The following is a 16,597-nucleotide window of genomic DNA, read 5'->3' on the forward strand; positions in this document are numbered from 1 at the left end:
TACTGTACGGATACCAGCATTCCCCTAACCGACTGCCTTGTGGCACAGGGAGACATTTGTGAGCTGGAGGCACAGAGCTAATGGTAGCTCACTGGAGGAAGTCGACTGAAGGGAGGCCTTTCCAGGCAAAGTGGCGCACACCAGAGCGAAGAGGTAGGGGAGAGGAGAGGGGTGAAGAAACCGTTGTATACCTAGAGGGGCAGAGGATGGTAAGAGCTGTTTTTTCTGTGTATACTGGGAGGAAGTCAAAGTCAATGATGTGCTCAGGGAACAAGAGTTGAAGACTTCCTTGAATGTGAGCCTTATGACTACAACTAAAGGGTGCCCAATGATCGGCCATTTGTTTCTCTAAAACTCAACCCACGGCTCTTACAGAGGTAACACGCTGTCCCCCTGGTTACAGGAATACAGTACCTAAGGCCTGGTCCCCCCCTCTCCCCTTGGTGAATTATAATTTTCTGTTTGGTTACAAGTTGACTAATATAATGGCTGAAATCTGTCCCACATAAATCAAGATGAAGGCAATTCAGTACTGACTAACCATACCTATGGTATTTTGCTTTCTGTATATATATATATATATATATATATATATATATATTCTCAGCTGTAAATTTCGGTATTGGGTACATCTTGGTATATTTTGAGTATTAACCTCATAATAAAGCTGCAGTGAGTAGCTGGAGTTAAAATCGGATGTTGGCTGATTTATTATGATACTTATATGTGGCTCCTGCTAAAAGAGTTACCTACATTGTTAATTGTAAATAATTCATAATCGTCATGATATCTGCAGTATCTGTCTGCTATCTACATACATAGCACTTTCTAGGATCTCTGTTTTGGGTACATCTTGGTATATGATGAGCAGTAACATCATAAGAGATTGGCTATGAGCTGACCTAAAAAATTTTGAACAGAGCTGCTTTGGAGTATTAACTGAATTTTGTTTGATTGCCTACGATATATGTGGGTAAATCTGGCTAAAAGAGTCATCTCGTTGGATTTGATGTGGTCAATCTTATAACTGTATGGTAGATGGAATATTTGTTCGTTATATCTGCACATAGCTATAGTTGGGGATTTCTTTAATTGGGTATATAATTGGGTATATATTGGTATATGTTGAGCAGTAATTTTACAAAGAAGTGGCAGTGAGCAGATTTAAAAGTTTCAACTACAAGGCAAAAAGAGCTTTGGCATATAAGCTGAACCCTGGCTAAGGGACTAGGACATATATACGGGGATTCCCCTTAAAGAGATATCCCCTCCGGTCAGATGGGAACAATTGATTACAGATCACTCCCACGGATTTGGAATCTCAATTTTTTTTTTATAAGCAAATACAGAGTTTATTGAGAAATCTCATGTATTGGGTACATCTTGGTATATGCTGAATAGTAATCTTACAAGGAAATAGTAGTGAGCAGATTTAAAAGTCTGAAATTAAGCGCAAATAGAGTTTGGGAGTAAAAGTTGTATCCTGATTGTGAAACATATTTAGTGTCTGCAAAATTCTGTGTAAATCTTCGGTTATACCCTGAATGGGGTATATTTTGATGCAATCTGTGAAGAATTAAGTTGTGAGCAGTGTCAAAAATTACAAAAGTCATAATGGTTCCCTGAAAAATGTCATGTTACATGTTGGTTTATCTTTCTAAATAGCTATTACTGTTCGCATAAACTACAGATATGACAACTTGAGCTGTATAGAAATTTGAAACTTTGTGTGTTAAGGTAATTATATGACTATCTGCACATTTTCTTAAGAAAAATCATGTAAATTGCATAGGGGTCTTGAGTCCCTCTATTGTAAAGGAATTCACCCTAAGATTTATTGAAATTATATATATAATTCTTATAACAGTCTGAAGGTAGTGGATCCCAGGGGATTATCCTGGTCTTTTTTTCTGATTTTGCCCTTTAAAGGGCCAATAACTAAGTAAATAGTAGGATAGGAGGGTTATTAATGGTTATTAATCTATAAGGGTTAATGCCTAGGTTGTAAATCTAGCTAGGGCTCTTAAAGCACTAAATCATTATTACACCACTACACCTTTTTTGTTTTTTTCTCTTTTCCCACTTTTATTTTTTTGATTTGTACACAATTTTGTGTGGTCACGGCTGATTAAGCCTCTAATTTATTTTATTTAGTGGATTTATCACTTATTAAACTTTAAAAAAATGTACCTGGTAGTTGATACTCAGAAGCTACCACACAAGTATAAGCGTATGGATAAATTTATGTCACAGGTTAAAACACATTCACCCGTAATGCCGGCTAAAGGTAAGGATAGAATACCCAAGAGTGCCGATCTTAGTATTGAATCATTCTCTGAAATTAAGCCTCAGATCACTGATTCCTCCCACCTTAGGTCTCTGCTTTTTTTCAGTCCCCAAATGGATGCAATTAAGAAAGAGCTGGGTTCTATCACCTCTGAAGTATCCATATTATCCAATGAAATTAGGCAATTTGCGATAAGGGTGACAGAAGCAGAGAGCAAAATTTCGGAACTGGAGGATCAGTTTAGTACCCAGAATAATTTAATCCAGGAACAGGGAAGATATATTCAGTTGATCAATACTTGACTCGAAGACCTTGAAGATAGGTCTCAATGTAACAATGTACATATTGTAGGCCTTCCAGAAAATGCAAATTACTCAGACTTAATCAAATTCACCTCACTAATACTACCACAAGCTCTTGGTATACGTAAGGAAAATCTTCCAGTAAAAATAGAGAGAGCTCATAGGGTGGGTACTATTAGATCTAAACCGGAGGATACAGGGTTTAACAGAACACTCATATTTAGAACAACAAAAGGAAGTCCAGATATCCGTTGGTAGATTAAAAATTTGAAACCTTTATTGCTTCAGGATAAAATCCATTAGCACAGAAAATGCAGCACAATAAAAAAGACAAATCGGTTTGACTAGTTTCGGCTTAAGTACAATATAATCACCTAGTGGTATTGCATATTGAATGATCTAACCATACATGCATACATGCATATTGTCATGTTGATTAAAACTAGAGCCAAGAATCACAAAATGCATAAATGGGGCAATTTAAGCCATATAAAAAGAAGCAAGAAATGAATAAGTGTATTAAACACATAGGTATCAGCCAGAAACGGTAAACCCACTCTCATTTGAACAGAATATATAAAGGGTAATGGTGTGTATGGAATATGCTTTTTCCAGATACTTATAAATGGGACATAAAGGCCATAAGACAAAAGACCAAATGACAGCGAAAAAGCATAAGCATAGGCAAAAACGTTATTATAGTCATATGGAAAATGCAGTGTGCATTATATGTTATATTATTGCCAGTGGTTGATTAGATCAAATTCTGAGTTAAAACCCTCAGGTACCTGAGTCCTGAGTTTAAAAATCCAGAATGCTTCTTGCTTGGCCAGAAGTGTGTCTTTATCACCTCCCCTAGGGGGTCTCCTGATAGTTTCAATAGCCCTCCACTTAAAGGATCTCACATCCCCCTCATGTACCTCAATGAAGTGTTTTGACAATGCTGAGCATGATTTTTTATTTTTTACATAGCCCAAATGTTCACGTATTCTGGTTCTTATGTCCCTGCTAGCCATGTCCACATATTGACAACAATGTTGAACACATTCAATGAGGTACACGACGTAAGTGGTTGAGCATTTAACACATCCTTTAGTTCTAAATGATTGGTTGGTAGCACATGAATAAAATTAATTTCCCTAAACAATATAATTGCATGCCTGGCATCTGCCTCCTCCACATTTATATGTCCCCTGAACACTAAGCCAGGAAGTTGGTTGTTGTCTGTGTGGTAATTGGGTAGGTGATCGAATGTTGCCTAAAGTCATGTTTTTTGAATATACACATTTAAACCCTTTAGTAGCAACTTCCTTCAAATCTTTGTCACCATAAAGTAGGGGAAAATACTTCTTAAGTATAGCACAGATCTCATAATAATCAGAAGAGTATTGTGTAATGAACATAGTTCTGGTGTCTCCTGTACTCTTAGGCCTTACACCCAAAGTATTTTGTCTGCTAGTTCCAGCCACCTCCTTAGCCACATTCCGTACCATTTCAGGCTGATACCCCCTTGCAATCAATCTATTAACCATAAGATTACTTTCCTCCACAAATTCCTTGTCAGTACTACAGATTCTTCTAGTACGCAATAATTGTCCTCTAGCAATTCCCTTAAATACATGTCTGGGGTGTGAACTTTTGCTATGTAATAGAGTATTACCCGATATGGGTTTTCTATATAGTCTTGTAATAATTGTTCCTGTGTTTGTGTTCCCCTCAAGGGTGACATCCAGGAAATTGATAATCTGTTTATTCCATTCAGATGTAAAATTCACTCCATTGTCACACCTGTTCAAGAAATTAACAAACGCCTAGAATATGAGTCTTGCGTTAACCTTAAAAAGCAGCGTTGAGAGGTCCCAACGCTGCTTTTTAACGCCCGCTGGTATTATGAGTCTGGCAGGTACAGGTGCACCGCTCACTTTTTTTCCGCGACTCGAGCATACCGCAAATCCACTTATGTAAATTGCGTATCCTATCTTTTTAATGGGATTTGCCTAATGCCGGTATTATGAGTCTTGGAAAAAGTGAGCGGTAGACCCTCTCCTGTCAAGACTCCTACCGCATTTAAAAGTCAGTAGTTAAGAGTTTTATGGGCTAACGTTGTAACATAAAACTCTTAACTAAAGTGATAAAAAGTACACTAACACCCATAAACTACATATTAACCCCTAAACCGAGCCCCCCCCCACATCGCAAACACTTAAATAAATTTTTTAACCCCTAATCTGCCGACAGGACATAGCATCCACTTCAATAAATATATTAACCCCTAAACCACTGCACTCCCGCCTAGCAAACATTAGTTACATTTTATTAACCCCTAATCTGCCGTCCCTAACATCGCCGACACCTACCTACATTTATTAACCCCTAATCTGCCGCCCCCAGCGTTGCCGCAACTATATTAAATGTATTACCCCCTAAACCTAAGTCTAACCCTAACCCTAACACCCCCCTAACTTAAATATAATTTAAAATAATCTAAATAAAATTACTGCAATTAACTAAATTATTCCTATTTAAAACTAAATACTTACCTATAAAATAAACCCTAAGCTAGCTACAATATAACATTGTAGCTAGCTTAGGGTTTATTTTTATTTTACAGGCAACTTTGTATTTATTTTAACTAGGTACAATAGTTATTACATAGTTATTAACTATTTAATAACTTCCTAGTTAAAATAAATACAAATATACCTGTAAAATAAATCCTAACCTAAGTTACAATTACACCTAACACTACACTATCATTACATAAATTACCTAAATTAACTGCAATTAATTACAATTAAATTAAATAAACTAAATTACGGGGAAAAAAACACTAAATTACAGAAAAAAATTAAATAATTCTTTTCAAACTAATTACACCTAATCTAATCCCCCCAAAATAATAAACATCCCTACCCTATACTAAATTACAAATAGTCCTTTAAAGGGCTTTTTTGCGAGCATTGCCCCAAAGTAATCAGCTCTTTTACCTGTAAAAAAAAGACAATACCCCCCCGACATTACAACCAACCACCCACACACCCAACCCTACTCTAAAACCTACCCAATCCCCCTTAATAAACCTAATACTACCCCCTTGAATATCACCCTACCTTGAGACTTCTTCACCCAACCGGGCAGAAGTGGTCCTCCAGATGGTCCGAATTCTTCATCCTATCCGGGCAGAAGAGGTCCTCATGATGGGCAGAAGTCTTCATCCAGGCGGCATCTTCTATCTTCATCCATCCAGAGCGGAGCGGGTCCATCTTCAAGACATCCGCCGTGGAGCATCCTCTTCTTCCGATGACTAACACTAAATGACGGTACCTTTAAGTGATGCCATCCAAGATGGCGTCCCTTCAATTCCGATTGGCTGATAGAATTCTATCAGCCAATCGGAATTAAGGTAGACAAAATCCTATTGGCTGATCCAATTAGCCAATAGGATTGAGCTTGCATTTTATTAGAATGTGAGCTCAATCCTATTGGCTGATTGAATTAGCCAATAGGATTTTTTCTACCTGCCCGTCTTGAGGAACTCTTTTTCCCAGATATGATGAAGACTTCTGCCCATCTGGAAGACCTCTTCTTCCTGGATAGGATGAAGAGTTCGGACCGTCTGGAGTACCACTTCTGCCAGGTTGGGTGAAGACGTCTCAAGATAGGGTGATCTTCAAGGGGGTAGTGTTAGGTTTTATTAAGGGGGGATTGGGTGGATTTTAGAATAGGGTTGGGTGTGTGGGTGGTGGGTTGTAATTTTGTGGGGGTATTGTCTTTTTTTTTACAGGTAAAAGAGCTGATTACTTTGGGGAAATGCCCTGCAAAAAGCCCTTTTAAGGGCTATTTGTAATTTAGTATAGGGTAGGGATTTTTATTATTTTAGGGGGGGTTATTTTATTAGGGGGATTAGATTAGGTGTAAAAAATTGTAATTATTTTATTTTTTTCTGTAATTTAGTGTTTTTTTTCCGTAATTTAGTTTATTTAGTTTAATTGTAATTAATTGTAGTTAATTTAGGTAATTTATTTAATGATAGTGTAGTGTAAGGTGTAGTTGTAACTTAGGTTAGGATTTATTTTACAGGTAAATTTGTCTTTATTTTAGCTAGGAAGTTATTAAATAGTTAATAACTATTTAATAACTATTCTACCTAGTTAAAATAAAGTTGCCCGTAAAATAAACATAAACCCTAAGATAGATACAATGTAACTATTAGTTATATTGTAGCTATCTTATGGTTTATTTTATAGGTAAATATTTAGTTTTAAATATGAATAATTTAGTGAATTGTAGTTATTTTATTTAGATTTATTGTAATTATATTTAAGTTAGGGGGGGTTAGGGTTAGACTTAGGTTTAGGGGTTAATAACTTTATTATAGTGGCGGCGACATTGAGGGCTGCAGATTAGGGGTTAATAATTGTAGGTAGGTTGCGACGACATTGGGGGCAGCAGAATAGGGGTTAATAAATATAATGTAGGTGTCGGCGATGTTGGGGGCGACAGATTAGGCGTTAATAATATAATGTAGGTTGCGGAGATGTCGGGGGCGGGGTTTAATAAGTGTAATATTAGGGGTGTTTAGACTCGGGGTTCATGTTAGGGCATTAGGTGTAGACATAACTTTTATTTCCCCATAGGAATCAATGGGGCTGCATTAGGAGCTGAACGCTGCTTTTTTGCAGGTGTTAGGTTTTTTTTCAGCCGGCTCTCCCTCATTGATTTCTATAGTGAAATTGTGCATGAGCATGTTTAGCCAGCTCACCGCTACCGTTAGCAGTGTTGCTATTACAGTGAGATGTGGAGCTAAATTTTGCTCTCCGCTCACTTTTTTGCAGCTAACACCGGGTTTAAAAAAACCTGTAATACCAGCATTGTTTGTAGGTGAGTGGAGAGCATAAACTGATCGTTAGCCCCGCAAGCCTTACCGACAAAAACTCGTAATCTAGCCGAAAGTGTTCTGCCTCATGTTCACTAGATGACCACACAATGAGCAAATCATCTATAAAGCGTTTATATAGATTGATATTGCTTTTGAAGGGGTTATTGTCCGCATAATTAAAGGTCCTTTCTAGCCAGTCCATAAAAATGTTCGCATATGAGGGGGCAAATTTTGCCCCCATGGCTGTGCCCTGTTTTTGCAGGTAGTACACCCCTTCAAATATAAAATAATTGTGTTGAAGTAAAAAAGTAGTGACCCTTAAAATGAATTCTATTAATTTACTTTCCATGTCATAATGAGACTTCAGAAAATACTTATTTGCCATAATTCCCAGATCGTGTGGGATGCTTGAATATAGCGACACAACGTCTTTAGTCAACCAACTGATCTCAGAAGTCTATGTCAAATTTTCCATTAGTTGCAATATATGCGTTTTGTCTTTGATATGACTATGTAGGGACTCCACAATGGGCTGCAAAAGGGCATCCAACCACTCAGACAGAGGCTCCAAAAGAGAACCTATGCCTGAGACGATTGGTCTTCCCTTTACATTTGTCAAGCTTTTATGGACTTTGGGCAAGTGGCGGAATACAGGGGTGATTGGATTTTTTACATTTAAAAATGTCATGGTATCAGTATCCAAAACACCTCCACTCACACCATCATCCAATAGATCATAAAGCTCCTTGTGGAATCTCCTCAGAGGGTCACAAGATAGAACAGAATAGGTATTAGAGTCTCCTAGCTGTCTCATTGCTTCCACAATGTAGGTATCCTTATCTAAGAGCACTACGCTGCCCCCTTGGTCAGAATCCTTGATCACAATCGATCTGTTGTTTCTAAGGGTACTTAGAGCTTCTTTCTCTCTTAGTGATAAATTATGTTTGGTGGTCCTATTGGATAAATGTAATTGTGTTAAATCTTCCACCACTCGTTTGTGAAATAATTCCAGTGTCCTGCCCCTGGTGTGTATTTGGTAGAATTTGGATGCATTTTTGAATTTAGGAAGTGTAATGGATGTAGGGTCACTCAAAGTATTTGACTCATGGTATAGGCCTTCCAATATAGTGAGGTCACAGGCATCTGAAAAAGAGGACATTTGCTCATTGATCAATATATGGGGCATAACCTGTGCTGTTTGTGGTATTGTGGTTTCTGAAGAGAAAAATTTCTATAGGGTAAGCTTTCTGATAAATCTGTTAACATCTATAATTGTATGGAATAGATTAAAGCTGCTATTGGGGCAAAAACCTAGACCATAATTCAAGACTTTAATCTCTGCCAATGTAAGTGTATGTGATGATAGGTTAATTACACTACCTAAAGTGGGCAGCCCCCCATCTTGTTTTCTCTTAGGGAATATCTGTCTGGTCTGTTTAATGGTTCCATCCCCCCTCCTATGGGTGGTTTGAGGACTGGCCGAAAAACCTGATTTTTATCAACAGGGTTTGTGGAAATTAAAGTTTTAACCTTCTCTGTGTTATCGTGTGGATTGACACTAGATATTCCCTGTTTAACCTGGTTAATTTGTTTGGGTCTAGCACCTTGATACATAATACTCTGGGAGTTATCACTAATATTCACATCTGCTATACAGGTTAATGGTATAGTAGCTGGGACCTGATCTATCTGTGTGATCTAATTCTCAGATGCTGAATTATCTTCCCCAGAGGTGGACGCCGCAAACGAGGACTGATCCTCGTCAGTTGTGTCCATTTCCACAAACGTTACTTTTTTCTTATTATGTTTATTTTTTCTACGTTTAAATGAGGCACTCCCAGGAACAGGAGTCTCCATCTGGTTATCATTTGAAATGTTGTTTTTAACCTTATCACTGCCCATACTATTTTTGTTAAGGTTACGTCTATTTCTAAACCTCCTGGGCTTATGCCAGATGAAGACTCGATTTTCCTGGTAGTCGCTCTGATCACGCAGAAATTTAGGCCTAGATTTGGAGTTTGGCGGTAGCCGTCAAAACCAGCGTTAGAGGCTCCTAACGCTGGTTTTGGCCGCCCGCTGGTATTTGGAGTCAGTGATTAAAGGGTCTAACGCTCACTTTTCAGCCGCGACTTTTCCATACCGCAGATCCCCCTACGCCATTTGCGTATCCTATCTTTTCAATGGGATCTTTCTAACGCTGGTATTTAGAGTCGTTTCTGAAGTGAGCGTTAGAGCTCTAACGACAAAACTCCAGCCGCCTGAAAATAGCAGGAGTTAAGAGCTTTCTGGCTAACGCCGGTTTATAAAGCTCTTAACTACTGTACCCTAAAGTACACTAACACCCATAAACTACCTATGTACCCCTAAACCGAGCTCCCCCCACATCGCCGCCACTCGATTAAAATTTTTAACCCCTAATCTGCCGACCGCCACCTACGTTATACTTATGTACCCCTAATCTGCTGCCCCTAACCCCGCCGACCCCTGTATTACATTTATTAACCCCTAACCTGCCCCCCCACAACATCGCCGCCAGCTACTTAAAATAATTAACCCCTAATCTTCCGACCGCAAAGCGCCGCCACCTACGTTATCCCTATGTACCCCTAATCTGCTACCCCTAACACCGCCGACCCCTATATTATATTTATTAACCCCTAATCTGCCCCCCTCAACGTCGCCGACACCTGCCTACACTTATTAACCCCTAATCTGCCGAGCGGACCTGAGCGCTACTATAATAAAGTTATTAACCCCTAACCCGCCTCACTAACCCTATATTAAATAGTATTAACCCCCTAATCTGCCCTCCCTAACATCGCCGACACCTAACTTCAATTATTAACCCCTAATCTGCCGACCGGAGCTCACCGCTATTCTAATAAATGTATTAACCCCTAAAGCTAAGTCTAACCCTAACACTAACACCCCCCTAAGTTAAATATAATTTACATCTAACGAAATTAATTAACTCTTATTAAATAAATTATTCCTATTTAAAGCTAAATACTTACCTGTAAAATAAATCCTAATATAGCTACAATATAAATTATAATTATATTATAGCTATTTTAGGATTAATATTTATTTTACAGGCAACTTTGTAATTATTTTAAACAGGTACAATAGCTATTAAACAGTTAAGAACTATTTAATAGTTACCTAGTTAAAATAATAACAAATTTACCTGTAAAATAAATCCTAACCTAAGATATAATTAAACCTAACACTACCCTATCAATAAAATAATTAAATAAACTACCTACAATTACCTACAATTAACCTAACACTACACTATCAATAAATTAATTAAACACAATTGCTACAAATAAATACAATTAAATAAACTAGCTAAAGTACAAAAAATAAAAAAGAACTAAGTTACAAAAAATAAAAAAATATTTACAAACATAAGAAAAATATTACAACAATTTTAAACTAATTACACCTACTCTAAGCACCCTAATAAAATAACAAAGCCCCCCAAAATAAAAAATTCCCTACCCTATTCTAAATTAAAAAAGTTACAAGCTCTTTTACCTTACCAGCCCTGAACAGGGCCCTTTGCGGGGCATGCCCCAAGAATTTCAGCTCTTTTGCCTGTAAAAGAATAAATACAATACCCCCCCCCAACATTACAACCCACCACCCACATACCCCTAATCTAACCCAAACCCCCCTTAAAGAAACCTAACACTAAGCCCCTGAAGATCTTCCTACCTTGTCTTCACCATACCAGGTTCACCGATCCGTCCTGGCTCCAACATCTTCATCCAACCCAAGCGGGGGTTGGCGATCCATCATCCGGTGCTGAAGAGGTCCAGAAGAGGCTCCAAAGTCTTCCTCCTATCCGGCAAGAAGAGGACATCCGGACCGGCAAACATCTTCTCCAAGCGGCATCTTCAATCTTCTTCCATCCGGTGCGGAGCGGGTCCATCTTGAAGCAGGCGACGCGGATCTATCCTCTTCTTCCGTTGTCTCCCGACTAATGACGGTTCCTTTAAGGGACGTCATCCAAGATGGCGTCCCTCGAATTCCGATTGGCTGATAGGATTCTATCAGCCAATCGGAATTAAGGTAGGAATTTTCTGATTGGCTGATGGAATCAGCCAATCAGAATCAAGTTCAATCCGATTGGCTGATCCAATCAGCCAATCAGATTGAGCTCGCATTCTATTGGCTGTTCCGATCAGCCAATAGAATGCGAGCTCAATCTGATTGGCTGATTGGATCAGCCAATCGGATTGAACTTGATTCTGATTGGCTGATTCCATCAGCCAATCAGAATATTCCTACCTTAATTCCGATTGGCTGATAGAATCCTATCAGCCAATCGGAATTCAAGGGACGCCATCTTGGATGACGTCCCTTAAAGGAACCGTCATTCGTCGGGAGACAACGGAAGAAGAGGATGGATCCGCGTCGCCTGCTTCAAGATGGACCCGCTCCGCACCGGATGCAAGAAGATCGAAGATGCCGCTTGGATGAAGATGTTTGCCGGTCCGGATGGCCTCTTCTTGCCGGATAGGAGGAAGACTTTGGACCCTCTTCTGGACTTCTTCAGTGGATGTCTAGCCCCCGCTTGGGTTGGATGAAGATGTTGGAGCCAGGACGGATCGGTGAACCTGGTATGGTGAAGACAAGGTAGGAAGATCTTCAGGGGCTTAGTGTTAGGTTTATTTAAGGGGGGTTTGGGTTAGATTAGGGGTATGTGGGTGGTGGGTTGTAATGTTGGGGGGGGGGTATTGTATTTATTCTTTTACAGGCAAAAGAGCTGAAATTCTTGGGGCATGCCCCGCAAAGGGCCCTGTTCAGGGCTGGTAAGGTAAAAGAGCTTGTAACTTTTTTCATTTAGAATAGGGTAGGGAATTTTTTATTTTGGGGGGCTTTGTTATTTTATTAGGGGGCTTAGAGTAGGTGTAATTAGTTTAAAATTGTTGTAATATTTTTCTTATGTTTGTAAATATTTTTTTATTTTTTGTAACTTAGTTCTTTTTTATTTTTTGTACTTTAGCTAGTTTATTTAATTGTATTTATTTGTAGGAATTGTGTTTAATTAATTTATTGATAGTGTAGTGTTAGGTTAATTGTAGGTAATTGTAGGTAGTTTATTTAATTATTTTATTGATAGGGTAGTGTTAGGTTTAATTCTATCTTAGGTTAGGATTTATTTTACAGGTAAATTTGTTATTATTTTAACTAGGTAACTATTAAATAGTTCTTAACTATTTAATAGCTATTGTACCTGGTTAAAATAATTACAAAGTTGCCTGTAAAATAAATATTAATCCTAAAATAGCTATAATATAAATATAATTTATATTGTAGCTATATTAGGATGTATTTTACAGGTAAGTATTTAGCTTTAAATAGGAATCATTTATTTAATAAGAGTTAATTAATTTCGTTAGATGTAAATTATATTTAAGTTATGGGGGTGTTAGTGTTAGGGTTAGACTTAGCTTTAGGGGTTAATACATTTATTAGAATAGCGGCGAGATTCGGTCGGCAGATTAGGCGTTAATAATTGAAGTTAGGTGTCGGCGATGTTAGGGAGGGCAGATTAGGGGTTAATACTATTTATTATAGGGTTAGTGAGGCGGATTAGGGGTTAATAACTTTATTATAGTAGCGCTCAGGTCCGCTCGGCAGATTAGGGGTTAATAAGTGTAGGCAGGTGTCGGCGACGTTGTGGGGGGCAGATTAGGGGTTAATAAATATAATCTAGGGGTCGGCGATGTTAGGGCAGCAGATTAGGGGTACATAGGGATAACGTAGGTTGCGGCGGTTTACGGAGCGGAAGATTAGGGGTTAAAAAAAATATGCAGGGGTCAGCGATAGCGGGGGCGGCAGATTAGGGGTTAATAAGTGTAAGGTTAGGGGTGTTTAGACTCGGGGTACATGTTAGAGTGTTAGGTGCAGACGTAGGAAGTGTTTCCCCATAGCAAACAATGGGGCTGCGTTAGGAGCTGAACGCTGCTTTTTTGCAGGTGTTAGGTTTTTTTTCAGCTCAAACAGCCCCATTGTTTCCTATGGGAGAATCGTGCACGAGCACGTTTTTGAGGCCGGCCGCGTCCGTAAGCAACTCTGGTATCGAGAGTTTCATTTGCGGTAAAAATGCTCTACGCTCCTTTTTTGGAGCCTAACGCAGCATTTGTTTAAACTCTCGATACCAGAGTTAAATTTATGGTGCGGCCAGAAAAAAGCCCGCGGAGCGTTAACAGCCCTTTTACCACCAAACTCCAAATCTAGGCCTTAGTGTGTTTAATCTGAATTAATTCTTTCCTAGATGTCTCAATTACTTCTGCCAACATTTTATCAAACTCTCCATACTCAGTAACCTTTATGTATTTGTTCAATTCAGTTTGTAATCTTAATATTTCATTTCTCACTACTTTTAATTGTTCAGATTTATATCTAGCTAAGGCACCCATTAATTTAAGTGAACAATCTGATAGAATAGTATTCCATTCATTAACAAAATCATCGTTATTAACAACATCAAAGTTGGGAAAATTTTTTACTCTGTGTTTTCTAGGGATCATATTAAGTTTGAAATATTTCCCAATGTTCCATGTGTCCAACTTTAGGTGTGTTTCTTTAAGTCTCATTATTTCAAGTGAATAAAAAAGATCCCCCAATTTAACATCTTTTGATTCAGATAGAAAAAAATCCTCCAATTCCAGTACATAAAAGTCAGAGCCATTAAGTGGTGTTAAAGAGTAATACTGTGTGGTGTCCTGCATTTCCATTTCAAACTTGAATAAGAATAGTGTGCTATAGTAATGAATGAATAAACAGTGTTCCCCCAATCCAAAAACACATGGAAGCAATACATATTTAGAGTCCTGAATTATCAAGACAAGATAGAAATGTTTAAACTCTATAGGGAACTTGGTACATAAACTATAAATAATCATAAAATACTGAATTCCAAGATTTCTCTAATGAAACTCGAAAAAAAGGAAAAGTATGTCCCCCTATTTTCCTCAATTCACCGAAAAAGGCTGTAAAGTTAGAATGTTAAGGGAAAAATTAACATATTAAATAATGTCCAAGAAGCGCAGGAATTGCTGGCCGCTATTTAAATCATTTTTTTTTTTAAGGAACCAAGGTTTACCCTTATGGAAAATAGGGTTAATAAATTTAAGAAAATGTCAGCCAACATAGGATATTCGCTCAGTAGGGGTTTATTAGGAGTTTTTTGTTATGTGTGGTGTTTTTTTTTTTTTTTTTCTGTTGCTCCATCTCTCTATGTGTCATTTAAGTATACTGAGTATCTTTAAATGGGTACACAGTTGAATATCCTGTCATGGAATGTCCCCAATAAAACGCAAGCAAATAATAGCACAGTTGGGTAGACACGCCCCCGACATTGCCATAATTCAGGAAACGCATCTTAAGGAGAGTGAATTAAGCAAGTTAAAGACTTGATGGGTTAGGGAAGTATTGGCCACACCTTCCACTAAAAGGAGCTGTGGTGTTGCAATTTTAATACACAAAACATTAGAATATCAAGTATTAAAAGTGGAGTGTGATCCAAATAGTAGGTATATATTTGTTCACTTAACAGTTGGTGATACACACTATATGATAGGTAATATATATGGGCTAAATGTGTTTTCTCCACAGTTCTGGGACACAATTAAAAGTAAGTTATACTCAATTGCTAGTGAAAGACTAATTCTTGCTGGAGATTTTAACATGACATTAAGTTAGACAGATCCTCAACTAAAGAGAAGGTTAAGAATGAAAAAATTGCCCAGTATTTTAAAAAAAATTGTACGGCCTTAAAACTTTATGATATCTTGAGAATTAAAAACCCAGAAAGCTATGAATATACTTGTGTGTCCAAGACCCATCATTTATTTTCCAGAATTGATTATATTCTTGTTTTAAAGCAGCTCATTTTATTAGATTCAGAACCCAAAATTCTTGATATATTGGTATCAAATCACGCAATAATTTCCATCGAAATTCAATTGATAAAAGCTGAAAAGCGCGTAAATAATTTTTTCACATTTCCATGTTTTATGTTAGAGAATATTACATTTAATACTTGGTTGTCCGGTCAATGGAAAGATTTCCAGCATAATAACAAAGGGTATTATGATTAAATTGAAGTATATTGGGAAACGGCAAAAGCGGTTTTGAGGGGAAAGATAAAAGCATATATGTGTAACTGGAAAAGAAAACGGCAAGCTAGGGAACTACAGCTATCTTATCAGCTCAGGAATGCATGTTTACGATATAGATCAGAGAACTCTAAGTTTAACTGAGATAAATACTGCCACACTAGAACCGAAAGGGAGTTATTTTTAAAACAAAGTGTTTAGAGGAAGATAAGAAAATCAATAATCAATATAAGGGGTATATTGGTTGTTCAGCTAAATATCTATCACAAATAACTAAGAATAGGAAGAGTAAAAATTATATAGCAGTAATTTAGGAAGGGGGTTATAGATATACTGATAATGAAAATATCAGGGAGGCATTTTTTAAATGTTATCAAAATTTATATTAAAAAGTTGATAAAGATCTATCGAATAGAACAAACTTCTGGTCCAAAATTTCACCTCCCAAGGTTTCAGAAAATGATCTTGAATTTATCAATAAACCATTCTCAGTAGATGAGATATGTGAGGCTATCGGTGAATCTAAACTGAATAAGGAGGCGGGCCCAGATTGGCTCCCGGCAGAGTTTTATAAAGTTTTAGTTGAAGACATATTGGCCTCTAGTTATGAAGCCGTCTACTTAGCTGCATTCACCGGCCCAATACGCTCGCCTAAGCACGCCTACCATCGCCACCGCGGACCTGAATACGTTTGCCAGAGTTATCAAAAAAGCTGTCAAGAAGCCGCGCACCAAGTACGGAGCGATGAGCAGCGGACTGTTGTTAACTAACAGTCATTGATCTCGCTGCTCATCGGCTTCTTCGCAGCTTTTTTGATAGCCTGTCACTAAGCACCCACACTAAACTACACTGTTTTACCCCCTAAACCGCCGCTCCCAGAGCCCCCCACAACTAAATAAACTTATTACCCCCTAAACCGCCGCTCCTGGACCCCACTGCAACCATAATAAATGTATTAACCCCTAAACCGCCGCTCCCAGACCCCGCCGCCACC

Source organism: Bombina bombina, chromosome 6 (genome assembly GCF_027579735.1).
Source record: "Bombina bombina isolate aBomBom1 chromosome 6, aBomBom1.pri, whole genome shotgun sequence".
Classification (NCBI taxonomy): domain Eukaryota; kingdom Metazoa; phylum Chordata; class Amphibia; order Anura; family Bombinatoridae; genus Bombina; species Bombina bombina.